Source organism: Lactuca serriola, chromosome 6 (assembly GCF_051521515.1).
Source record: "Lactuca serriola cultivar US96UC23 chromosome 6, Lser_US96UC23_V15, whole genome shotgun sequence".
In the NCBI taxonomy this organism is placed as follows: Eukaryota; Viridiplantae; Streptophyta; class Magnoliopsida; order Asterales; family Asteraceae; genus Lactuca; species Lactuca serriola.
In genome coordinates, this window is record NC_136413.1 from 134,954,957 (window position 1) to 134,970,417 (window position 15,461).

The following is a 15,461-nucleotide window of genomic DNA, read 5'->3' on the forward strand; positions in this document are numbered from 1 at the left end:
TCAAGATGGCAAGGACCCGTAGCGGAAACGTGAATGCAAATGAGAATAGGAACCAACCCCCAGTGGTTCAGCAAATACCTGTTGTAAAAGAAGTTGCACCTGAGCCAGTCACCATGGCTAGAGTTCAATCCATGATTCGGGCTATGCTAGCTGAACAAAGGGAAGAAATGAGGAGGATGTCAAATAGGGACGAACCTACTATGCCCACTGAGCAACCCGAGCTGATTCCCGAGCAATCGGAGGAAGGGAACTACAGCCGCCAAGTGAGTCAAGTGGGGACTCAAGATGGCCCGGAGAAGAGAAACGACAAGGATGGGCGAATGTACACGAATTTCTTGGGTGCGAAACCACCAAGTCTCTTTGGAAGCCCAAAGCCTGTTGAGATTATGGATTGGATCTACGAGATGGAAATGGTGTTTGAGAGCTGCAACTGTTGCGAGAAACAGAAGACCGTCTTCGCCGTAAGACAACTGAAAACTGGAGTCTTGAGCTGGTGGAAGCTATTGGCAGATACGATGCCACGAGGAGAAGCCTTAATGATGTCATGGGAAGAGTTCTTGGAACAGTTGAAAATGCAGTACTGCTTGGAGATAAATCTGATAGACCTAAACAACGAGTTTCAGAACCTGAAGAAAGGGAAGATGAGTGTTGATGAGTATGACACCGCATTCACCGAGAGGATGAAGCTATTTCCCTACTTGGTGCCTACTGAACTCTCCAAGATTGATAGGTTTGCTAACGGACGGCCCACTGACTTTGGCCCAATGGTCAAAATGGCAACTACCTTGAAAACATCTGTTAGGGCAGCTAAGAACGTAGAGGCCCAGATCAAAGAAAAGGATCTAGAAAAAGATAAGGCAGGAGAGAAGCGGAAGTTTGAAGGATCTTCAAGGTCCAACAAGGAAAGCAAATTCTCAAAGCTTGGAGGAGGAGATGGAGGTGAAGCGAGATGGTGTGATAAATGCAAGAAGAAGCATTGTGGGAAGTGCAACGAAGAAGTGACTTGTTACAAGTGTGGGAGGACTGGCTACTATTCCAAGAACTGCACACATAATGATAAAGTATGCTACGGATGTGGAGGCAAGGGGCACATGTCCAGAGACTGCCCAAGGAAAAATAAAGCAGGAAGACCAGAAACACCACCAAGGCCAAGGGCATTTCACATGATCCTCGACGAAGCAGAAAACCATGCGAGGAATCAAGGATGAGGACTTTATATCCGAAGATCAAGTTATGCAGTAGCCATAGTATCGTAAGATGTAGCCCATTAGAGGCATAGTCCAGGGTGAACTTGAACACTTATGTAATAGTTTCAAGAAATAATAAAATCTTCGTTTTGTTATCTGGTGTGTTAAATTGTTATGTGATTTTCTTTTATGGTGACTTGGAAAACTGCGAGACGATACTTGGGATGAGTATGAGTAGGTGTGAATGGTAGTAGAGGCTTATACTACCGGAAGCACAAGACTCACACTTTGATCAGGGAAAGTCACAAGGTTACCAAGAAACTAGTAATTGATTTTGTTTTATTCAAGTATGTCGTTACCATTGTTTCGGTAATGACTAAGAAGATTGTTGTTATCCCGACCCTAGTGGTCATATCACATTGAGTCCGACTACGATGAGTAGGTTACGTGGTTCAGAGAACCAAGTTTGATGTAGCGTCCGACTTAAACGAAACGATTGAAATCAAAGCGATCAAAAGAAGTATCACGCTCGTTGTTAAAGAAGTTGGTAGCTAGAAATGCTACATGTTAAAATGTGATTATATCATATTAGACGATGAAGGAAGGCATATTCCATTTCGGAATTTGACTCTAAGAGACCTGAGTCTAAGCATTGCTACATATGATGATAGGTCATTAGAATATGACACATCGGTCAATTGTAGTAATCAAATTAACTTATCCTAAGTTTGTTAAGAAGAAGAAGGAGTCTCTGATATAGAATGAGGTTGTGACGCGAAGGTCATGAGTGAAAGTATAACGAGCAGGTGCAAGACCGAGCACCGCCTGCAGTCAAGGAGTCCAAGAGTTAGATACTCGTTCGAAGCAACATAGAAGTTACAGTTATTACCTAGGATGAAGAGATAATGTATGGAGTCATTATAGAATCTTGTTTCGTTGATGATTACGGGACGTAATCATCCTAAGGGGGAGATAACTGTAACGCCCGTAGATCCGGGCTAGTCAATTTAGAGGCAATAGGGGTCGAAAACGACTTTTCGACAAAAGATTATTAAGAATAAATAATCTCAACCAAGTTTTATTATATGTTACAAGGTTTCCGTACATATAAATAGCGTCGAAATCCGAGTTATAACGAAGAAGTTATGACCCGTCGAAGTTTCGCGACGGAACCGACACGATACCGGGAGGCGTAAATAGTGAATTTATGATAGAGCGAGATTTAGCCTTAGCAATCTAAATGAAAGTCATAGTATATGTTAAACCGATAGTGTTCATAAAAAGAACATGCAAATCTGACTTCGTATGAGGGAGTTATGATTTTTCTAAGATTTAGCATAGCAGTGCACAGCCCGAAATCTGAATTTTAGATCGGTTGATTTTTAGCCAAAATAATCTAAACGATAAGTGAATATATCGTTAATAGGAGTTAAACGATAAAAAGACAGTCGAAAACGGAGCTCGTATGCAAAAGATATGGACGAAGCTTAGTCCCTACTCTTCGAGCGTTGCGAATTCGATACAGTTTTGTAAATCTGAGATAGAGTGAGAATTAGCCGACGGGATCAAAATGAAAGTTGTAGTACTCGTAAATACCAATGCATGGATATAAAGAACATCGATAATAGAGCTAGTATGCGAAAGTTATGGACGAAGCTTAGTCTCTACTTTTCGAGCGCGGCGAATTCGATACAGTTTTGTAAATCCGAGATAGAATGAGAATTAGCCAACGAGGTCTAAATGAGAGTTGAAGATCTCATTAGTAGGAAATCAATGGTAAAAAGACAGACAAAAACGGAGCTCGTATACAAAAGTTACGGACGAAGCTTGGAGACTACTTTACTATAAAACTCCTATAAATACAAGGGTGAACTCCTCATATTTTCTTCACACCATAAGCCTCTCTTTCTCTCTCTAACTTCTATCTAACTTCCCTAAACCCCTCCCAAGTCTAGGGAACCTCCCTAGCACGAGAAGAAAGCCCTGGAGCGCCCGACGGCTCCGAGAAGAAAAGCTTTCGGCTCGGAAACGCTGCTCCAGCGAAGCCTAGTTTTTAATAAAAACCCGCTGTAAGTGAGCTACGCCTATACTATATTTAATATAGATTTTATTTAATTATAGTAACATAATTAGGACCTTAAAATAATTATTTGGGCTATTATTATGAGTTATATTGAGTGTTATTTAACGCTTATATAATAGTAATAATAGCTAGACTATTAATTAGTCGCGGTTAACGTTAAAAAAATAAACCCTAGTGGTATTGATACTAGGTTTTGTCGAGGAAAATTGTTTTGAGATAACGAAGTGCTATCTGAGTTCGGAATCACCACCTAATCAAGTGAGTGCATAGTCCCTTTCATCTTACACATAGATATGAAGTATTTTATATAAACTACGTGCTATGTGTGCATATTATCTGAATACTTGCTGTCTATGCTGGATGAACGTTTTATACATGTTTTAAAGGATTTAAACTGTATACGTATGTTATATATACAAATATGTTGGGCATGACATGGGTAGATGAATGATGAGAGATAAAAGATGACGTGAGTAAACATTGGCAGCTATGGACTTAGTGCCTAATAAGCATCGGCAACTATGGACTTAGTGCCTATTGGACAAACACCGGTAGCTATGGATTTAGTATCTTTTAGGAATTGGTAGCTATGGACTTAGTACCTATTAGATAAACACTTGTAGCTATGGATTTAGTACCCGATGAGTAGACTATAGCAGCTATGGAATTAGTGCTTTACGAACAAACATTGGCAGCTATGGATTTAGTGCCAGTCCTATAACCCTGGAAGTAAGGGACTTCAGAATAAACAAATGCAGGATAGATGACTCTTAGGATAAATACTTAAGAGTAAAGAAGATAATGAGGATGGGTAATTGGGTTGATTGTTTGATTGTTTAAACATAATAATTATATTATTGTGGGTTGAAAACCCTATGTACTCACCAGGTTTCCCAACCTGACCCACTCAGTTTATTTATATCACAGGTGTTGATACGAAGTCACATTACACTGAGAGATTAAAGATATGTAGATCAATAGTGTAAATAAATGTAAGTTCTGTTTATGCTTATGTTTCTGTATTGACGATGACATCCCAAACATTGTAAAATGAATAAAATACGTTTCTTGGAAAATGTTTTGATAACGTATTTATCGTGTTTTTCCGGGAACAAATTCCGTAACATCTTTATGAAATGAAGTACTCTGATTTTTATAAAGCATAAACAAAATCGGTCTTTTCTGGCCGTGAAAATTGGGGATGTCACAGTTGAGAGGCCAGTGGCGACTCTGGATAGGAAGATTAAGGCCATGCGCAACTAGGTGGTATTATTGGTCAAGGTCCGGTGGCAGCATTAGAATGGTTCTGAATGGACTTGGGAACCTGAGGCGGAGATACAAGAGCACTACCCTGAGTTATTCGTAAATGCGGACTTCGAGGACGAAATATGATTCAAGTGGGGGAGAATTGTAACACCTGTTCCAGGTATGAATTTACTTTGCAATGTCAAATGTCTTTCTTGGTGGCCACAACTTGGTGGAGCCTCACTACAACATGGCGATATTTTATGGGCCACGGGTTTTAATGAGCCCCCACGACATAGAAATAAGTGCGATGACGTGGAAGCCACTGTGGTGTAACCTCTAAAGTTTAGGGTTTGGGACCTATTTAAACAACCTTAACCCCTTGTAGACTTCCTCCCATCAGCCTCCATTCCACAGAAACGTTCATTGCAAACCCTATAGCATTTGTGTGAGATTTGAACCTACAAGTGTGTGTTTTGGTGCTTGTGAAGGAATAAGGAGATTGGTAAATCATCATGGAAGTTTAAGGCAAACTAGATCTAGAAGTTTGTTCTCCTTAGGCATCTACAGGGGGTAAAATCTTGGAACTATTGGATTAGGTGTCTAAGCCCATAACTATGATTGGTATAAACTTGAATTGATGGTAGCATAGTCCTTTTGGGTTGCCCTCAAACCTAACAATTGAATATGATGACTTTTAGAGAGAGAAGATTGATTTATGAATTTATTATATGGTTAATAAATTAATTAGAAATCAAAATAAATGATTTGTTAATGTATTATGACGATAATATATTAACTGGAAATAGTATTATTTAATTTATAATTAATCAGAAATTAATTGGAATTAATTGGATTAATTAAAAGTAAGAGGACTAAAGTTGACAATGTTCAATAGTTGAGCATCGAGCAATTCTAGAACCTCGCATAAGGGGGAGGGGGGTAACCAAATCTAGAAGCCTTCTAGGGTTTCCTTGTGCTCTAAGGGTGCATTGGATGCCTTAGGGAGGAAGCTAAGCGATTAGGGTTATCTTGGAGATACCTGCCTTATCCAACTCCTTCCTAGACTCCTATATAAACCCCTAAGGGTTAAGAATTTGGTTTATGACTCTTCCTAGAGGCTTAGGGCAGAAATTCTTCTTCTCCTCCTCTCTTTTTTAAAGCTGCTTGATTGCTAGGGTTTGGGTGTGAACCATTAGAGGCGCGACACTTGTGGCACTTGCTTCCAAGAGTCTTTCAAGGAGGAATTCAAGATTCTTTGCTAGAACAATCTTTAAGGTTAGTTTTCTTAACTTATGAATAGTTTCTTCATAGAAATGTTTTGTAGGATAACCATTCATAGCATGTTGCTATATGTGAAAGACACAAATGCTTTTAGGTTGCATGTGTGCTAATTAATTGAAATTGTTTTTGATTATATTTCCGCTTATGGAATTGAACTTGTAACCCTAAAAACCCATCAGTGGTATCAGATCCAAGTGTTGTCTTTCATGTATTTACACATTGCTGAATCAAAAAAGAAACCTGTTTTTGATCTGTCGCAACTCACGGTGTGAGCCTTTGATGCTCATGACATGAGCTCAGTCTGGACGGGATTTTATGCCTAATATGTCTTAGCAACTTTTATGTGATATCTACTTGCTATGTTTATCCCCAAATATGATTTTGGTGTATCTATGATGATAATATAAAAGCCTATAAGTTAGGAGATTAGTATTTGACTCGATTAATTGTTTTGTGGTTAATATGATTGATTTTTTAAGTGTATAAATAATAAATATAGATATTAATTGAACTTAATAATTAATGTCAAATAATATTTGGTATTGTGAAAAGTTTAAAATACATCCGTATGGATCTTATTATTAATTTAATTAAGTTATTAATTAAAAGATAATTAATCAATCCATAAAAGGTTTAAATTTAATTTAATTAAAAGCTTAATTTATTAAAATATTAAACCCTTGCTATTTTAAAATACACCTTATACTATACATATATATATATATATATATATATATATATATATATATATATATATATATATATGAAGGTTTAATATATATTATATTTATAAGGATAGTCAGTCAAGTCGCTAGTACACCTCATTCATGAAGCCATACTACAAGGGGAGTTTAAGGAAGCGGCCTATAAAATGACCGCCATTGGGTATAAACTCTTACCCGCCGCTCTCTTGTATGGTGGAGGGTCGTTAGCCGAACGGGTTTGATAGGTCAATTAACCTCATTAAAAGTATAATGATATAAAGTAACTAAACTATTTTTTAAAATTCTACTCTTAGTTACTTTAGGAAAATGTGAATTTGTACGCTAATCCATTAAATTGTACATTACACTTTATAAGTCGTTAGTGGAGCGCGTGTTAACCGACGCTCTAATGGGAGACTAATAGAGAATGGTAATATGTGTCTTGAAATTTATTGTTGATTAATGGAGCTTGTGTGGTTAACCGACACATTAATACGAGATGATAAATGACATCGAGAGCGTCAAGCAAATTTGCATGGTTATTCACATCTCATTTGTGATCCTCGGCATCCTAGTCACAAAAGTAAGAGCATAATCTGAGATTAAACATGCCACTGATTAGATTCAATGAATCTCAAAAGATCTAGGAGTTTCATAAGATTGAAATTGGTAAAAGCCTTACCGACCTAAAATATATATGAATTTGATTACCACATCCCTCTTCAAAGTTCGAATCGAAAATATGGATCCTAGCCTTAATTTAAATTTATAGGTTAATAATTAAGGATTAAAATCAAATAACTTGAATTCTCTTTTCTCCCCTTATAGATATCAAGTCAAGACAACAATGGTCTTCCTTGTTCTTTTGGAAATGGTTTTCCTCTACCTTCTAAAGATGATCTTCCACATTCTGATCAAGGTGAAAGTATGTTTCCTTTTTCAAGCAATGGTGTAAATGGATATCATGCTTCTCCAACTCTTCCTCCTCATACTTTAGCGTCTCTCCCCATGTCACGATTATTTCAAGTCGAAAGATACGAAATTACTCAAGCCCTATTGGCATGTAAACATCGAGTCGAAAATTCTGTGTTTGCACATGTTCTGGAAATGAAATCATACATTCACAAATTAGATAGTTTGGGTGTCGTTTTCCCAAGGGAGAAAGCCATTAATTTGGTTCTCCTTTCGCTTCCTAAGTCATAGAGTCAGTCCATTGAGAACTTTTATATGAGAAACCACGACGTGGCCCTAATTCATCTGACACATATGTTGATTGTTGCTGAAGCAAAAATGCTTAAGAGCACAAGTGAAGCAAAAGTGTTTGAATGATCTAATTCCAAAATTTCCATGGACATTGACAATGGTGGTCCAGAAAAGATTTCTCTTCCCAATGGAAAGGGACTGGCCAAGGTCAAACCGTTTGATCGCTTGGTAAAGAGAAAGGCAAGTTTTGAGATAGTTCCAAGTGCTAATCCTACAAGGTCCATATGTTGCTATTGTCAATTGAAGGGACATTGATTGCCAAGCTGCCCAGGCTATCTGAAACATCTTAGAGTTGGTAAAGTCAAGTCATGTGACTCTACTTCAGGTATATCCATTATCTAACTCTATTATTTTAACAAGTTCCAATTCATAGATTCTTAATACATGATGTGATGATCACATTTTGATGGTATTGCAGGATGTAAGAGAAAGAAGGAAGCTTAAGAAGAAAGCGCTAATTTTGATCGTGAGAGATGGATTTCGATCACATGGTTTAATGATCAGATTTTGGAAGCTACTACTTAGGATTTATGATAATATAATAGATTGCTTAGGAAATGTTTAGAAACATTGTTGTCTATGCATTGTAAGGACAAGTTCCAAATTTTTCGTTTATATTATCAATATAAGTGATATTTTGGTTTATATAGTTGGTTTACATTATATTTCCTTGCAATGAAATCTGTGAAAGTGTTGGTTACATTTCTATTATTAGCAATATTAATTTTGAATTTGATTCTTATTATTTCACTTGTGGTAAATGTCATAGTTGACTAAGTGATAAAGAATTCTCATCACCCAAGTTCCAATTGGATAGAAACTTGGAGTCAAACAATTTGAATTGCGTGATGTATGAAAATCTTGATCATTGGAAGATTATGGCTAGTTCATTGATCACATGTTTATGCAATGTGAAGGACTAAAAGATCTAGTACATGTTAATATGGACTATTCAGATCCACCACAAAGGACGATAAGTCTATTCGTCATAATTAACTGATGTTTCAGTAAATATGGTTGTGTTTATAAGATTAAACATAATTATCATACTTTGAAAAATTTCAAAGAGTAGCAGAAAAAATATGAAGAATCTATTAGGTAGAAAGATGAAAGTTTCTCCAATCTGAAAGGAAAGGAGAGTACTTTAGTATCATGTTTTGTTATCATCTTAATAATTGTGGAACTGTATCAAAATTTATCCTCGAAGAACATCTTAGAAAAATTGTTTGAATAAGAAGAGGAATCAGATTGTGTTGAAATTGTTCAATCAAGAGACGAGTCATATTTCGTTTCTAATCAAGTTTTAGAGTCATACGTATTGTATCTTGAAACTTATTTGATACTAAGTTGGTTTATAACATCTCATGAAATATGGAGTAATACTGTTTTCTTACTATAGCACATTTGTATATGGAAGTTGTGATGTTTTAGTTAAAACAAAGGGTAAACTAAGACAAATTCAATGAAGTGTTTAGTGTCGAGAATCCACACTAACTTTTAGATATTTGTTTTAGCTCGTTAAGGAATGTCCATGAGAGAGAAACTTATAGTCAAGAATTCAGTGTGAGTCTTATTGATCTTGAAGAGTTTCAGGAGTCAATCAAGAATAAACCTTTTAGTTATCACTAACACATGACATGAGGTTGATAACCTATCGTGTTAATTTGACACATTCTTGTTTTTGTGCACCTCCCGGTTGAAGTTGGCAATGCTTATGAGTTATATGGTTCTCATTTGATTGCCAAGGCAAAGCACGTTGGTCAGTGAAAGTACATTGGTCGATATGGGTGAACGGATTAACAACACGGAAGAACTTGTAGGCTTTTGTGCTACCATAGGGAAAGAAGTTTAGAATAATCGAAGTTTAGTTCATGAAAGGGAAGCTAAATTTGAATTTGTTTTTATCCCTAACCTTGTCTTATGATTGTAGGTTGGAACATGGATGGGAACGTATACACCATAAAATCTAATTGGCAAAAAGGTTTCGCTCTAATTCATGAGAATAATTATGAGGAAGCACTTTCGCTAGTAGATTTTAAAGATCTGATAAATATCTTTATGGTTAGTAGTTGTGATAAATGCATTCTCAAATTCACAATATGATTACGACATCCCTTTTCATAGTTCGAATTGTGAGAAATGTCTAGGAATTGTTTGAACTTTCAAGACATATAGCTATACGTTCTAAAAGGGTTTAAACACACACGCATATGCTATCTAATGAAAGATGTATAAGCTTGAGAAATCTAGTTGGAGACTTATCGAAGCATCACATATTAGAAATCTGCACTTTAGTAAGAAAGACAAGACTATTGTTTTTTAGAAGTCCAATTGATTTCTGAATACATGTCAAAGCTAGTGGGATCATAATTGTTATGCTAGTGGGAACATAATTGTTATGCTAAAGTTTCAAGTTGGCACTATTATTTATAGGAAACAAAGTTTACAAACTTGCAAGATGCAAAGTTTGGAAAATTTTCCGCTACAATAGGCTTAAGGGAGAGGACACTCATACTTTGTTTCAAATCTAAAATTTTAGATTCAAGGGTTTAAAAAGAACATAGTCTTGGATATATACGAATATTATGTTGAAATGGTTTAATATAGGAAATTCGATATATAGAATATTATAGCAAAAGATTGATTAGATATCAGGTCTTTATGTAAGACATAATGAATCAAGTTCCATATGCTTCAAATATAGGATCGATTAAATATACTATAATATTCTCTTGTTCTGATTTTATCAAATGCCTTGGGCATTGAAAAGGGAAAAAGACTAGAACTTTATGTAACTAAAGTTGTTAAACAACTGTCAGGAACATTCTGGGTTTAACAAAAGATTGGTTGCTTGTGGACAGTTTGAAATATAGTATTGGTTGGAAGGACCATATTGATATATTTTAGATTGAGTTGATTCTTGATCAAAATTGATGGTCATATGGGAATTGTTGGATAAGGTGCCTAAGTTCGTAACTATATTTGGTATGAACTTGACCCGACCCGGCATGGTCCATTTGGGTTGCACTTCACCTAACAATTTGTATGGATATATTTTTGAGAATAAGATGTTTATGATCCATTAATATATTATAAGTTATAATATAGTAATATTATTTAATTAGTGTTGATCAAGAATTTATTTTGGAATTAATTTAGTGATCAAAAGAGGCTAATTAAATATGGGCTCTTACATATATATATATATATATATATATATATATATATATATCGATTAGGCTAAGATTTATTTAGGATAGGCTAAGAGTATATGGAAGTCCATGGAGCTTTTAACCCATGGATCCTAGGTAAATGAAGAGTCATGGGTATTAGGGTGTAACCCTAATCCTCCATAGTATATAAAGAGGTCATTGGTTCTAGAATTGGCACTAGTGTGTATGAGAAACAAGGGTGGGCCGATTCTAGTAAGCAATAGATTCTCTCAAGTATTTCCAAGCTGTTTTGGGTTATTTGTGACACCACTTGAGGCATCCACACTATTGGTGCTAGGCTCTAAAACTCCAAGCAATCAACCACAAAAGAAAGGTATGTTACACTACTTAAAGTTTTGTATTACAATTACCCCATAACATGCTAGTTAGGTTGTAAACCTTGGAAATCAAATTTGCATGTATTTTAGAGAAAACATAGATCCAAGGTTTCTAGGGTTGCATGTACACCATAGGAGTGTTATTATGCTCAAAATCCAACAGTGGTATCAGAGACTAGGCTTGTTTTCTTGATACTTGATGCAAACTTGTTGAAAAAGCTCAAAAACCTGCACTCTGCAGCATGAACTCGCTGAGTGCATGGGGGGACTCGACGAGTCCATGTGTAAATTCATCCTACTCGTCGAGTAGGTTCTTGCACTCGACGAGTAGGAGCCCCAGAATGCATTTTTTCGAATTTTGCTGCTGGAAATGGACTAGAAACATTACCTTAAACTTTTTTGGTGTTTTAAAACTTGTTTTAGATGGTGTAATATTGATACTAATCCATTTACAATGAATAATATCAAAATTCCATGTTTTATATGTGTTAATATGATTCTTGAAATTTTGATATAGATGTTCATGTTCTTATGAGTTATTGTTAGATCATAGGAATTATTTGCCGAATTGCTTGATGATTAATTCCTTATCAATTATGTGTTTTAATGGAATCCATAATTTGTCCTCAAGTTATGGATTACCAAAAGTCACTCTTTTAAAGTCCATATTAAAACACATAGGTTACATAAAATGAACGGTCACTCATTTTAATGAAGCATTAACTCATAAGTTATGGAGTTGAAATACTTTAATTCCAAATTGAACCTTACAATTTTAAAAGTTTAAAATTCAACCCTTATACTTCTATAATATTAAAAGTTTAATTATTATATATATGTATACGAATAAGTCAGTCTTACCGTTAGTAGGCCTCATTCACGAAGCCGGTCTGTAGGGGGGGTTATAAGGTTACTGCCTATAAAATGGCGGTTTAATGGGTGTCCACTCTCACCCACCACTTCCTTGACTGGTGGAGGGTCGTTAGCCGAACGGGTAGGATAGGACCTTAATCCTCATTAAAATTATAATGAAATTATAAAGTAACTAAACCTTTATTAATTCCCAATCTTAGTTAGTGTATCAAAATGTGAAATAGGTGCTAACCCATGAAATTACACTTTGTACCTTACCAAGTCGTTAGTGGAGCGTGTGTGGTTAACCGACACACTAACAAGGACTATTAAGAGTGGCAAAGGGTGAATTAAGTTTTATCATAGATCGGTGGAGCGCGTGTGGTTAACCAGCACATCGATTAGGTGATAAAATTAAGGGTACCAAGTCAATTTGCATGGTTATTCACACCTTGTTTGTGATCCTCGACATCCCAGTCACAAACTTGAGAGGGCACGATCGAGATTTAAACATGCCATTGAAAGTTCAATGTATCTCAAAAGATCTAGGAGTTTCAAATCCAATTAAAACTTATATTTTATTTCGTTTATAATGGTGGAAATTGGTAAATCGTCATTTACCTACCTTCAAATATTTTATAGCTTGGATTACGACATCCCTCTTCCAAGTTATGAAATAGTTTGTAGGATCCTAGCCTTAATATTTCATTTGGGTGACTTATTAAGGACTTCTTATCTAATCAAAACTTGTCCTTCCTTCTTTCAGATGTCTTCCAACACTACTACTGGCTCAAACCCTACAGGTTCCTTTTCCCTAATGAACTTGTGTGGGAAAGTCACTTTTGATGGTTCTAATTTCAATGAATGGATTAGGAACATCAGAATGATTACTCGCTATGAGGACAAGGACTTGACAAGGAGCTTAAGCTTATCCATGAGACCACTGCTACGCTTAAGGAGATTGCGGAGTATGTTGCACATGAGAAGGATGCTACCAAAGTGTCCTGCATCATGCTGGCTACTATGACTCCCGAACTCCAGAAATCCTATGAAGATTTCTACCCCTATGAGATGCACCTGGATTTGATGGAAAGGTACCATCAGAGCGTGCGTCAAGAGAGGTATGAAATCATCTCCTCCATGATAACATCCAGGATGAAGGATGGTGAACCCATCATCGGTCACTTGCAGAAAATGCAAAGGTTCATGGACCGGTTGCTGAAGATTAATGTGGACTTCCCTGAGGACATGGAGATTGATATCATTCTCCATTCCTTACCTCCAAGTTATAATTAGTTTCATATGACTTATCATATGGACAAGGAGGAAGTTACACTTAGCAAGCTTCAAGGAGTTTTAAGGACCGCTGAAAGTGGCCTTAAAGGTAAGACGGCTGTTACTTCTACTCCTACTCCTACAACAGACCCTGTTCTGGCAATTGGGCAGGGAAAGGGGAAGATGAGGAAGACCCCTTCGAAGGGTACCAAGGGAATGTCCCTTGATGGATCCTCTTCAAGTGGGACCAAGGAAGGTTCTATTACTCCTTCTTCAAACCCAAAGGAAGCACAATGCTTCTATTGCCACGAAAAGGGGCACTGGAAGCGAATCTGCCCTAAGTACTTGCAGGATGTAAAGGATGGGAAAATTAAAGCCACCCATGTAGGTATTTATACCATATTGTCTAAAAACTCATTGCATACTAACTATTGGGTGCTCGATACAGGTTGTGGTATTCACATTTGTACTGATTTGTAGGGCCTAAGAACTAGTGAAGAAGTGGAGCACGGAAGATAAACTTAATAATGGGCAATAGGAAAGCATCCCTTGTGACCAAGATTAGAGTTTATTCTTTATTGCTTAATAATGGGTTAACTTTAGATTTGAATAATTGTTGTTACTCGTTAGAAATAAAGAGAAATATTATTTCCTTTCATAGTTTGTATAAGCAAGGATTCACCTTTTTATTTGATAATAAAATTGGTGTTGTTGATGCTTTTTATAATGATGTTTTTTATTTTAAAGCATCACCTTGTGATGGTGTATATGAAACTTTGTCGATTGTAGACAACTTAGGGAATAATGTATTTCATATTGATTCTTCGATTACCTTGGATAAAGCATCCTTGTGGCATTGTTGTCTTGGACATGTCAACAAGAAGCACATAAGCCAACTCCAAAAGGCTGGAGTTTTGGAATCATTTGACCTAAAATCAGATGATAGTTGCAAGTCTTGTTTACTTGGAAAAATGACAAAGTCACCCTTCACTGGATCTTGTGAGAGGGGTGAAGGTTTGTTGGAATTCATACATACAGATGTGTGTGGACCCTTCAAAACCGCCACAAGGGATGCTAATCGCTATTATATGACTTTTACTGATGATTAGAGTAGATATGGATATATCTACTTAATCAAGCATAAGTCAGAACCCTTTGAAAATTTTAAAGAGTTCAAGCAGGAAGTAGAGAATCAACTGGGCAGGAACATCAAGATGCTCCGATCCAATCGGGGAGGAGAGTATCTTAGTATTGAGTTCCTTGACTATCTTAAGGAATGTGGTATTGTCTCACAATTGACACCTCCTAGGACATCACAGCTGAATTGTGTGGCTGAGAGGCGCAATCGAACCTTGTTGGATATGGTTCATTCCATGATGAGTCAAGCTTCGTTACCAATCTCATTCTGGGGGTATGCCTTAAAGACTTCCGCCCATATCCTTAATCTAGTCCCTACAAAAAAGGTTGCCAAAACACCTCACGAGATGTGGACTGGGAAAGTTGCAAATCTAGACCACATATAGATATGGGGTTGCGAGGCTTTCATGAGGCGCGAGTCTCATGATAAGCTCGAACCTCGAAGTGAGAGGTGTATTTTCATCGGCTACCCACATAAATCCTTTGGTTACCTCTTCTACAAACCCAGTGAGAATGTGGTCTTTATGGTAAGAAGGGGAGTCTTTCGTGAGAGAGAATTTATAAGCCAAGGAGACAGTGGGAGGCTAATTGACCTTGAAGAGCTTCAAGAGTCAAGTAGTGAAGGATCCTCAAACATTAGCGACCAACCTGAGGAGGAAACTCCTGTTGAGCCGATAGAGGAGTCCGTACTTCCGAGGCGTTCCACTAGAGTTAGGAGCACACCTAACTTTTATTATGGTTATCACATCACTACCGAATGTGATACATTTATCAGTGACAGTACACTGATAGATTTGGATGAACCTAATAATTACAAGGAAGCCATGGCAGGCCCCGAGTCCGCTAAATGTAAAGAGGCTATAGATATCAAGATTCAGTCC